The sequence below is a fragment of the Microtus ochrogaster genome, chromosome 6 (genome assembly GCF_000317375.1).
Source record: "Microtus ochrogaster isolate Prairie Vole_2 chromosome 6, MicOch1.0, whole genome shotgun sequence".
Lineage (NCBI taxonomy): Eukaryota > Metazoa > Chordata > Mammalia > Rodentia > Cricetidae > Microtus > Microtus ochrogaster.
The window spans coordinates 82,494,697-82,507,337 of record NC_022013.1 but is presented as its reverse complement, the minus strand read 5'-3'; the positions used below and the strand labels follow the sequence as shown (position 1 = coordinate 82,507,337).

The 12,641-nt window shown below is 48.2% G+C and overlaps 1 pseudogene; it reads left to right on the top strand.

Moving 5' to 3' along the window:
• The first annotated feature begins 307 nt into the window (after positions 1–307).
• LOC113456213 lies at positions 308–9,197 on the top strand (annotated as a pseudogene).
• The last annotated feature ends 3,444 nt before the right edge of the window (positions 9,198–12,641 follow it).

Below are 12,641 nucleotides of genomic sequence, written 5' to 3'. Positions count from 1 at the left end.
TTATGGGGACTACTCCTGCCGGGAAATGAGTGGAACACAGTTAAAGGCCAGAAAGATTATCCAGGCAGCTGCTGGAGTGAGGGAAGGGTGTAGGTGGGAAAAGGCTGAGGCTAAAGGAAGGAGCAGACACAGATCACCGGGGCTGAGGCTTCCCTCTGGGCCTCACTATCAGGCTTTCAGGAAGCCAGCAGAGAAGGAAGGCATTGGGCAGCTGGGAGGCCTTTGGGGGCAAGAGCAGAGTCAGAGGAAGAAGGGGAATGGGCTGGCTGGTGGGGCGGGCGGGCTGGTAGGCTCACTGATTGGCCAGATGAGGCCAGATGCAAAGTTTCCTCTTGGGCAATTGAGGAGAGAAGGAGGGAGTCACTCAAAGGAGAGGGAGAACCGGTTTCTGGAGGAAGATGACAAGCTTATTCTTGAGCCTGTGGACAGAGGCCCTTGTGGGAACATTGATGGAGAAGAACAGGAACAGAATTCACGGGTCTGGAGACCGGAGGAGCGGCCAAGGTGTGAGGCTCTAGGAGACCTATCAGCGCTGGATGCAAATGAGATACCCAGGGCTTGCTAGATTGAGCAAAAAGGCAGGAGAAAGACAAGGAGAACCAGACAGAAGCTAGACCAGGCTAGACCAGGAGACAGAACACTCTCGTAGGAATGGGAGGAGACCAAAAATGAAGAGGATTCAGCAGCGACTCTCACTGGAATCTAGGAGGATGGGAAGGTGGGAGGCAAAAACAAAAGAGCTCAGGGGGACACAAGCAATGACCTTGGGGAGAGGTCAAGAAGAAAGGGTCCAGGTCACTGCTGGGGGAAGCCTGGGGAGGGTGCACTTGGTATAACCAGCTGCAGAGCAGTGGGTAGATGGAGGGCGGGGGGACGACACACAACACATAAGGGGTTTGCCTCGCAGCTGGGGATTACTGGTAGAGTGTCCAGTTCAGTTCCTAGCACTCCCATAATGCCAGCACTCAGGAGGTAGAAACAGGAAGATCGGAAGTTCAAGGTCCTCTTCAGTGACAGTCAGTCAGAAGCCATCCTGGGACATATGAGATCTTGTCTAAAATAATAAAACAAAACAGAGCGGCAGGGGCGATGGCACAAAGCTGTCGTCCCAGTACCTGAGAAGGAGGCAGGAAGACCAGAAATGCAAAGCCGCTTCTGCTGCTTAAGGTGTCTGAGGCCAGCCTGGGCTACACAAGACACTATCGCCAAATGACAAAAGAAACAGAATGAGTCGGTCATTCTTGCCCCCAAGAGGCTGTGGCAGGAAGTATGCCTTGAGTTTGTCAAACCAGAGTGTCAAACACAGTGAGTTACAGACCCGTCTGAAAAAGAGAGTCAGGAAAAAAAAATGGAAGGGGGGTACAAAAATGTCCTTAGCTGTGCTGTTCTTTAAAATAAGGAAAGTACATTGCGTCTGGTTGGGTGGGGAGGGGCAGGCCCTGTAGAATGAAGGTGAGAAACACAGGCACAGGGCGGGTGAGAGAATGAGTGAAGCAGGCTGGGAAGGATCCGCACATCCAGCCTTGGAGGAAGTAACTGTAGAGGACAATCTGAGGGAGTGTCTTGTGCCAGGTATTGTGTCTGGAGCAGGCTAGCAAGTGAGCAGACCACAGAGGTGTTTTCTCTCTCTCTCTCTCTCTCTCTCTCTCTCTCTCTCTCTCTGTCTGTCTCTCTCTGTCTCTCTCCACCCTACTCTCTTTGAACTCACTCAAGCAAACAAGGTCACTCATTAAACCTGGAGCTCCCCAGTGGCTACACTGGCCAGTCAGAAAGCTCTGCGCATCTGTCTCTGCCTCCCCAGCGCTGGGATCCTAGGCCACCAAGCCTGGCTTTTTACATGGGTGCTGGGGGTCTGAACTCAGGTCCTCAGTCTCCCTCATCGAGCACGTTACTGACAGACACATCTGAGTCACCTTTCCAGCCCCACTGGGGGACAGTTTTTGACTGATGGCTCCTTGGTTATCACAGCTGTCACAGAGCAGGCAAGAGATTGAACTGAGCTCCACAGTGATGGGAATGGAGGGATGGGACGATGCAGGTGAGTCTGCAGGTTAGGTGACAGGTTGTGACCTGTGTGAAGAGGAGAGAGCGGTGGCAGTTGAGAGGCCAGCTGGAAGACTTAGTTGTCATTCTCACCAGGGTGAGTGGAATAATGGGTGAGCCCCTGGCAGGACTAGGCATCTGATGCTTCCAGCAGCTGGAGTAGCCGGAGAGCTGGAGGCCCTGTGGGGCTGGAACCGGTTCTCACTAGTCTCTCCCTGTGTTTGCCTTTCACACCTGAGCTTGGCTTGCACGGGGAGGGGGGGGTCTTCCTGCATTGCTCCAGGAGCTCCAGGAGGGAAACCTCTGCCAACGGAAACATTCATCAGATCCTGGTTAAGTGTGGCGCCACACCCATGGGATGACCGTTCTTGCCAGGTTTTTTCCCCATAGGCTTCTGTACCGATTTTGTAATTTGCATTTTCTTTTTTGACATACCAATGGTTATGATGTCGGCGTGAGAGGGACCCGCCATGCAGGAACGCGGGCAGGAGACAAACACGCCATGCAGACAGAGCTTGAGTGCGGAGTTTATTAAGATAAAGGGAATGAGGAAGGGAAGAGAAAAAATGGGAGGGAGAGACTGAGAGATTCAGAGGAAGAGAAAGAAGAGAGACAGAAGGCTGCCTCCTCAGAGAAAATGGCAAAAAAAGAGGGCAAGAGTAGGCGGAGCTTGTCTCTTAAAGGGACCTTTTGCGCCTGTGTACAGACTAGGGTCCTGGGCTGGCCAGGCTACTGCTTGGGTGCATCCTGCCAGATGACAGGGCAGGCCAGCATAATGCCTGAATTCTAACACCAAGTCTCTGTGGCAAAACCACTTTCAGTTCTGGAATGTTTCATTTGGTCTAACATTCATTTATTCATTTCCAGAATATCCACTGAGAGTCAACTCAGTAAGCGCCCTTCATTGTTCTTACTGTTCACAATGAGAATGACAATGTTGACCCACGTGAGATCCCGGGGGCTTTAGTTGTGTCCTTGAGTGCTGGATCCCTGAAGCCTCGTGCATAAAGGATGCTCTGCAAATGGGTGTTGGAGGCAGACGTGCATTTATTATGGAAGGAGTTTATCGCGTGCTTTCATGGTAATTTTACTAGCTAAGACCTCTTTTCCACCCCCAATTTCGCCTTCATCACTTTCTCTTTATGCCAGGCGACACAGAAACAACCTTGGGTGCTTTGGGGATCCAGCTGAGAGGAAGTTGCATGATATGAGGGACACATACATGTGGTATGGGGACACATATGTATGTAGAGAAGCTGTTATTGGCTACCCCAGTGTCGGGATCCAACCTTGACAGGCTTGGCACGTTCCAGGGTAGGGGCGTGTAGATTAGAAAAAGAGACACAGAATAGAATCGGGAGGGCAATCCAGTGAATACTGAATTTGCCCATGTTTATTTCTTACTATTTTTCAATACCCCAATCCAAAAGAGGGGAAGAAAGCAAAAGATCTCTTTTTCATGATACAAAGGAAAAAACTGATTGCCATCTTAATACCCCAAACACCAAGTAACCATACCCTAGGTCAAGACAGCCTGTTAGTAACCACAACCTAAGTCAAACCTCCTGTCAACAGCCCTGAAGGAGCAGGAATAGGCCTGAACTCTGACCATCAGTCAAGGTGGAAGGGATCCACTTCTGTGGCTCCAGCTGGGACCGGCTTCCAGGGACAGCCTTGCCACACACCCTGAAGCCTCGCTGGGTGTGTAACAAAGGTGCAAGGCAGATACAGTGTCGCAAATGGGCATGTTTTGGGATGCTAGCGCTGGCTGCTCCCAGGTAACATTGAAACAGAAGCACCGGCACTGAAGGATAAGGACGAGCTTCAGTCCCTTGCCTTCAGCTTGATTCGAATGATCCCAGAGTTGAGGACCAGTTGGCCTGTACTTCACTTTTCTCTCATGCTTTCACACAACAGAGCTCCAAAGCTTGTTCCTCGTTCAGAGAATGCATGGGAAACTTTCCAGGAAATGACGCAGCTTCCGAAAAGATGCTTTTGTGAGAACAGTTTGACCAGCCTTTCCAAGGGTGGCCGCTCTTCAGAGCTCACACATCTATCAAATTATAATTCGTTTCAAAGAACAGTCAGATGAGCCGGGTACAGTGTGGGGGTGCACATGAAGTCCCAGCTGAGTGTGACAAAGGCAGGAGGATTGTGAGTCCAAGAGCTCAAGACTTCTTGAAAAAAAAAATGGAAATGATAATAATAATAATAGCAAATTTAAAATCAAAGTAAGGTGCTGGAGAAATTGCTCAGTGGTTAAGAGCACTGGCTGCTCTTCCAGAGGATTTGGGCTCAGTTCCCAGCACCCACATGGTGGCTCACAACTCTTGATAAATCCAGTTCCAGAGGATTTGACACTCTCTTCTGGTCTCCTTGGACACCAGGCACATATGTGGGGCACAGACATACATGTAGGCAAAACATCTATATCACATAATTTTTTAACAAAAATCCAAATAAATATTCTCTATACCAAAATCTTTGTACCAAATGCTGTGCAGGTATATCATGCTGCCTTGTTAGTGGGTGCATTATAATTCTGATTGCATTCATTATTCGGTCATTAGACACGCAGGGTCATCAGTATGAGACAGACATGGGGGCACACGTTCCCCTCAGTGCACTCCCCCTGTTTGAAGAGTCTTCACCTTCCCAGCTGCGTTGGTGGGGAGGGGCGTAAATAGATGACGGTCCCTTATTGGAGCCCAGGCTGAGGAGGGGACGATGAACAAGTGGAGGTGCTGGGTGGAGCACCTTTCTCAGTGAGGTATGAGGTGAGTCTGGGAATGCTTCTCGGAAAAGCTGACTCAGCCTCTTGGCCTGGAGGCTACAGCCTTGGGTGGGAGGCTGAACTGGAACAAAGGTTCCCAAATTTGACTCATCATCAGAATCAGCTGAGAAGCCCGAGACTCCCAAGCCTGGGAGTAACTCAGAGTGACAGCAGAGCAGACCGGGGAGTCGGCCTGTTTGTTCTGCTAAGAACTTGGTGGTGGTGATTGTTTTTATGAGATGCGGTTTCATGTAACGTTCTAGGTCTAGGACGGCCTGGAACTACTACGTAGTTGAGACTGGCCTTGAACTCCTGATTCTCCGACTTCCACCTCCCAAGTGCCGGGATCACGGGATGTGTGTCACTATGACCATCTGCTTAGCTTGCTCCAGGAATTGCTTCCAACCTCCGGGATCACAGGTCTACTTCTGCCCGAGATTTCCGTAGGTGCTAGGAATCTGAACTGCTGACCTCACGCTTGCCCAGCAGCTAGCACTGCCGGTTTCAAAGAGGACAGCTCAGTGTGACTTTAGTATATCACAGAAGATCTATTAAAATTATCCTAACATCTTAGAACACTTCCATAACCACAAAAGAAAGCCGTGCCCACGAGTAGTCATTTCCTGCCCCGCCGCCACTCAGCATCTGCTTATTTTCTATGCTGGTGTGTAGATATGGGGGAGCTGAAGACCAAATTCAGGGCACTCCACCGCTGAACTATACTCTAGTTCCCTACATACTTAAATACTGTGTTCATATATTTATCTGTTTGGCATATTTTGTGTAAATGGAATAATAAAGTATGTGATGTTCACATTCAACTTTCTTTCTCTGAATTTGAGGCCAGCCTGGTCTACAAAGCAAGTTCCAGGGCAACCAAGCATAGTCAGTGAAGGGACAAACCACAGAATGCAGAAAACTGGTGAAGGTGTAATTGAATGAGGGGGGTCATGTTCCAGCCTCAGCAAGCAGCAAAACCTGGCAACTTCAGACATGTCGTTCTGGCTTTAAAGTCAAAGATAGAAGAAAGGCATTATGGAATCTTCCTCCATGACTAAGGAAAGCTGCTAAAGCCAGACATGTTTCAGAGGTGCCCCTGAAAGGAGGCATAGAGAGGTCAATGCATGAAGCTGTGAAGGTGAAGCCTGGATTGCCTTGGAGACCCTAAGATATTGGAGATGCCAGAGCTGTGGGATACCTGTGGAGGAGAGCTGCTAACAGGGAGTAGAGCCAGCCCAAGAGACAGAAGTGTGTTGCAGTCAACAAAGCTGACAGGAGTTGGAGATCTGAAGAGAGTTTTGACATCAGACATGGAAATGCAGAGTTTGGTTTCCCCAGATGGGTTACGGTCTTACTGTGGTCCAGTATTTCCTCACTATGCTCCCTTCCCTATGTTTTGGAATGGTGATGTATATCCTGTGCCATTATATGTTGGAAGTATGTGATCTGCTTTTTGATTTTGATTTAACTGAACTTCAGACTTTTTTTTTTTTTTTTTGGATTTTCGAGACAGGGTTTCTCCGTAGCTTTTGGTTCCTGTCCTGGAACTAGCTCTTCTAGACCAGGCTGGCCTCGAACTCACAGAGATCCGCCTGCCTCTGCCTCCCGAGTGCTGGGATTAAAGGCATGTGCCACCACCTCCCGGCTTGAATTTCAGACTTTTAAACAAGTTTGAGACTATTACAGATTATGGGGACTTTTGAAATTGAACTGAATGCATTAACAAGCCTTTGGGAGCCAGGGAGTAGAATGTGATGGCTTGAAAAAAAAATGACCTCCAAAGGGAATGGCACTCTTAGGAGACATGACCTTGTTGGAGGAAGGAAGTAGGTCATCGTGGGGGTGGGCTCTGAGATCTCCTATGCTCAAGTTACACCTAGTGTGGGAAGCAGTTCACTTCCATTGCGAGAGGATCAAGATGTAGAACTCAGGGCTGGAGAGATGGCTCAGAAGTTAAGAGCATTGGCTGCTTTTCCAAAGGTCCTCAGTACAATTCCCAGCAATCACATGGTGGCTCACAACCATCTGTAATGGGGTCTGGTGCCCTCTTCTGGCCTGCAGGCGTACACACAGACAGAATATTGTATACATAATTAAAAAAAAAAAAGATTCTCACAATAGAAAAAAAAGATGTAGAACTCAGCTCCTTCTCTAACACCCTGTCTGCCTGCACACCACCATAACCCACCATGATGATAACAGACTACACCTGTGAAACTGTAAGCCACCCTAATTGAATCTTTTCCTTTATAAGAGTTGCACGGTCACAGTGTCTCTTCATGACAATAGAAACCCTACCTAAGACACTCCAGTCAGTATAGGAATGATGAGTGAGGGCTCTGAGGTCTTCATGTTCTCTACGGCAGTTTGTTTCTGTTCCTTGATCTTCCTGAATCTACCCTAGTGGGCTTGTGACTGTAGTCACATATTGTAGGGAACTGAGTCTGTTGGACCAGGAGTAAACACACTGTGTTGACAGATATTGTGTATTAACACTTCAGTAATCAGAGCAGTTTGCTTTTCACAGGCATCCAAAGAGTTAATTATTCATTGATTATTTTGATCCTTGTTTCTTTTTAGGTCTGTTGTCCGGATACTTATGATGCACTCATTAGGGAAAGAAAAATGGAAATTTCTCTCCCTTTAATTTTACATTTTTATTTTTTTCATTTCATTTTTATTTTTTTACATTTTATTTTTTTATGTGTACGAATATTTGCTTGCATGTATGCATGTGGTGCTCATGAAGGCCAGAAATGGCCATCAGATTCCCCAAGACTGGAATCACAGAAGGTTGTAAGCCATTTTGTGGGTCCTGGGAATTGAACCTGAGTCCTCTGCAAGAGCAGCAAGTGCTTTGAACTGCTAAGCCATCTCTCCAGCCCCTGGTTTTACATATTAACAGGGGAAAATGATACTGAACAATAAATATGACCCTTTAATACATGCAGTCCCTCATGTATTTGTATCAACCACAAAATTATTTTGTTGCTACTTCGTAACTGAATCATAATGTAAATATCTATGTTTTCCAATGGTCTTGGGTAACCCCCGTGAAGGGTGGTTCGCCCTCCAAGGGGGTTGTGACCAAAAGGTTGAGATTACTGCCTTAGATAAAGAACATATTCTCACATACAACCACTGTGAGAATTCTCCAGCTCCTGGGAGAACATACACTCAGCCATGGGTCACTTCAGGGGCTCAAAGGATCAGTGCTACACACAACTGGAACTTGCTCTGAATAGTCACCCCCCCCCACTTAAGAGATTTCCCCGAGTGGCTGAGGCCCCACTGAAATGCTGCTGTGGCCTAACCAACTTCTATGCAGTTTACCTCCTTCCTTCCTCGTCTACTAGCATTGATTCTGAGCACATGTCCTAGCAGACTTTTGAACTAAATCAGTCTCTGCTTCTCTGAGAGCACAACTCAAGATGTTGGGTACCAGCAGGCCTCCAAAAAAGCTGATACTAAGATGGAACTTGGATTTAGATCATCTACTGCCCAACTAGCAGGGAGGACCCTCATTGGCAGGAGGCAGAGCTAGCCCAAGACAGCAGTGGTGAACTGGCAAGGGTGGTGGTGGTGGGAGGGAACGCAGGCGAAGGTGTGGTTTATCAGGTGTTTGAGAATTGTGGAGGAAACACCATAAGCCTGTTGCAATTGGCAGCTTTTGCTAGGGATAACTAACACTTTGAAAAGTAGTGAAGTATTGAAAAAGAATAATCAGCAATTGAGAACTTGGTGCTCAAACCAAAAGACCTCTTTGGGAGGACATAAAGAGACTCGTTCCTCGCACATGGAAGGAAAGGGATGCTGAGGCTTAGTGTGAACTTAGGGGCTTAATCGTCAGAGCAACAGAGGTTACAGATTCGAGTAGAGACCTCTTTTTCTCATAATACCAGGAAAGATGGTGGAAATTCAAAGCATGCTTACCAAAAGTACCCCACCATCTCTAGAAAAAAGAAGGTTCTGCTGAGTGCAACCAGCAAGGAGAGGCTCCCTCTACTACAAGAACACTGGTCTGGGCTTCACGACACCCACCATCAAGGGCCCCTACATAGACAAGAAACACCTTTTACTGGTAATGACTCCATCCCAGGGTGACTCCATCAGAGGATATGGTGGTTCAGATGAAGATGCAGAGGACCACTGCCACCCATGAGCATCATCTCTGGTCCATCCATACCAACAGTCCCTTTGAGAAGCACCACGGGAATGTGTCTGTGCACCTGCTCCCTTTTCAGGGATGTGCAGACTGGCAACATCATCACTACGGGCAAGTGCAGGCCCCAGAATGAGAAAAGGCGCTTCAGTGTGCTCAAGGTCACCAAGGCCACTGGTACAGAAGCAGTTTCAAAAGTTCCTAGAGAATGCTGGCTAACCCCACAGACTGCAGGCTAACTCCTCAGAACATGATACAGTTATTTTCTATCTTACAGGGGTTAAAAAAAATAAATTAGACAGATCTATGCCAAGGCCAGGGACCTGGTGGAGAAAGAAGGAGCCTCTGCTGGGAACAGAAGGCTCTAAGAGCCAGTTTATGTTTGGACAACGCCGTGCTGAGATGGGTGTCTGGTGTGAGTCAGCTAAAATGTAGCTGACACTGGACATGGGGGAGTAGACAATGACTGGGCACAAAGGGGCTGACACTGGATGTCTGGGGAACCCCAAAATAAACAGCGGTCCAATATGCTATTTAATTATTTTTGGCAGAATGACACTTCCATGTGATTCTGTATGAATGACCTTGAGGTTGGAAGCCTGAGCCCTTTGCCTCTGTCTTTGCCAGTCTGCCTGTACATGCTTGTCTGTAGGCCTGTGTGCCTACATCTTTGTAGCCTGTGTGCTGGCCTGCATGTGTGCCTGTACCTGCCTGTGTCAGCATATGCCTGAGTGCCTACGCAGGACTGCCTGCCTAGCAGTTCATTTGGTGGATAAATACGTGTTATCTGCTGCTTGCAGCTCTCTGCAGTCTCTTCAACCTCCCGGCCTCCCAGGATCCTCTCCCTTTTATGGCACCTGGGCATGGACCCCACAGCCACTGATACATGGGGCCTGAGTGTCTCGGTGGATTTACCTAGAGAGTCTGGATTCCTAGATTGCTTGGAGCCCGTGGCAGCTAGTACCTCTCTCTAGTGAGAACCAGCACTCTCCCCTTGCTTAAAGGCAACTCCACTGCATGACCACATACACTTTTACAGAATATGACTCTGCCTGCCTTCCTGACCATGAGACCAATAACTAGGGTAAAATAACAACATACCCTGACCAAAGGTAAGCCTGGGATTGACAAGGAATGAAAGGGCTTCGTTTGCTAGGAAGCGTTACCTCAGCTCCCTAACACCCCTTTATACAAAAAGTCTGGAATGGCCGGGCGGTGGTGGCGCATGCCTTTAATCCCAGCACTCGGGAGGCAGAGGCAGGTGGATCTCTGTGAGTTTGAGACCAGCCTGGTCTACAAGAGCTAGTTCCAGGACAGGCTCCAAAACCACAGAGAAACCCTGTCTCGAAAAACCAAAAAAAAAAAAAAAAAAAAAAAAAGTCTGGAATGTTCAGTTGGGGGCTTTACTCCAACCCCCTGGCATCCATTTTGGATGGAAAGTTCCATGTCAAAGTCCCCTCCCCAGGGAAGGTCAAGACCACTCCCACGGACTATTTAAACTACCCCCCAGAGAATGAACACATGGTCTCCCCTTTTCCCTCTCCGGTGGTCGTTCTGATTCTTCTTTCCTCATCTCTATGTTTTCCTGAGGGCCACCTGGGAGCGCTGGCATCCATTAAACCTGGGTTTCTTCTAATTTGGTCTGATTTGGTCTAATTTGGATTTATTGCGTCGGCAGAGAGGTTTGTTGGTCCAAGAAAAAACTTAACAGGCTTCTACAGAGGGACTGCAGGGCTTATCACCATATTATCAGTAACTGTTGGGAGAGCGTGTTTGGGGCAATAGTCTGAAGGCCTGCGATCAACAGGACCCTGCAGATAATGGGAAAGGGAAGGAAGAGTTGTCCATTTGGGACCCATCTCAGGACGGCTGCAGAACTTTCTGGGAAGGTTCTTAGAAGCCAAGGAAATGTGTAGTTCACAGTAGAAGCAGAAATGTCAGAATTCCCATGGCAGACAACGAAAAGACCAAGAGGCTCAGAGAATCGGGTTGTTAGAACCGACAGAGTACTTGCAGCAGGGAAGCCTGCCAGATGATGCTATTCCATAGCGGCCCAGAGGGTACCCAGGCAATGAGGTGCTGATGGGGGCGGGAGGGAGAAGGTGCCATCATCAGCTAGAGTCTACAGCCAGGGCTGTGAGTAGAAATGCCACCACTGCACAAGGTTCACAGGTAACAATGGAGTGAGAGGACCCAGATGTGACACTATGCTCTCAGGTGCCAGGTGGATGCAATTATCATAACGAACGGCAAGGCTGGAGTGGCAGCCAGGGGGCTCTGACCCTCAGAGAGTAGGGTGTGGTTAACAAAACACAGACAGAATAATGGGGCAGTCAGTATAAGAAAACAAAATCCACAACGGACGACAGGGAAGCCAAGGACAGACATCTCGATGACAAATTAAGCTCTCTTCTAAAGTTACGCTGTGCCTGGTTTCCTAATATAAACCAGTTTTCAGACCCAGAGCCTGTGGATAAAAAGAACTGGTCTTCATCAGAGAGTACCCAATGACATCACAGTAATGGTAGGGGACAGTTTTCAGGTCTTCCCTAAAGGGAACTATGGCCATTTATTTGGTAATCAGACATTAGAAGAATAAATACAAAAGGATATTTTCCCCAGGACTCCAGGATGTGGGGATCTTTGCTGAAACCCCAAGACTTAAAACATCATCATGATGTATTCAAAATGCATACACATAGTGCCAGTTGGTAACTGTAGCTTGGCCAAGGTCTGACCAACAGTTACCCACAATGTCACTGAACTGGCCAGTTCATTTCCTGGTGTCAAATATGTAATTAAAATGGATATGGGGCCAACAAGACAGCTCTGTGAGTAAAAGCATTTGCCACCCAGATGAACAACCTGAGTCCCACACCAGGCCCCATGTGCTGGGAAGTGAAAGGAGGCAACCAACTCCCACAAGTTATCTTCTAACCGCTGCACATGTGCATGAGTGCAGGCGCGCGTGTGTGCACACACACATGCACACAAAGACAAATCGCATGCCTTGGCTTCTCAGCTATGATGGTGTAAAGGCCAAGCGGTAGAGTCTGAAGTTCTGTACCGCTCTTCCCCCCAGGTGCCAGGGTATCACATCAAAAGCTGCAATGCACTCCTGGGAAGGTCCACAGCTCATAACATGGAATTATAGACGTGACTGAGGAAGACCTAAGGGATGCAGGCTGTGGTCCGCATCGCATCTCCAATCTGAACCCTGTGAAAGTCAGACCTGGAGAAAGACGACAGAGCACCGTAGTCAGACAAGCAGTAGCCCCGCAGTGGCTGCCGTGCCTGGCGTGGTATCTTCGCTAGAGCAAACACAGATATCCTCAGGTATGAGCGTGTGGCATTCTGGGACAAGGGGTGCATGCTCTTCCACCAGAACAGCTGATTCACTGGGAACATTTACAACCTTGGCCCAGGGTCACGTTAATGCTCTTGGCATAAGATGGCCCCCAGAGACCTGGACTGCCTGGATACCGATGACATCATGTTCACTGGACCATCTGAGCAAGAAGAGACTAATGATTTTGAGGCTTTTGGAACGCACTCATTCCAGAAAGTGGAAGAAAAAAATATTGATGAGGAATTAGAGGTTAGGGGTGGAGCAATGGCTCAACAGTCGAGGACATACATATAGCACTCTACAGAGACAGTAGG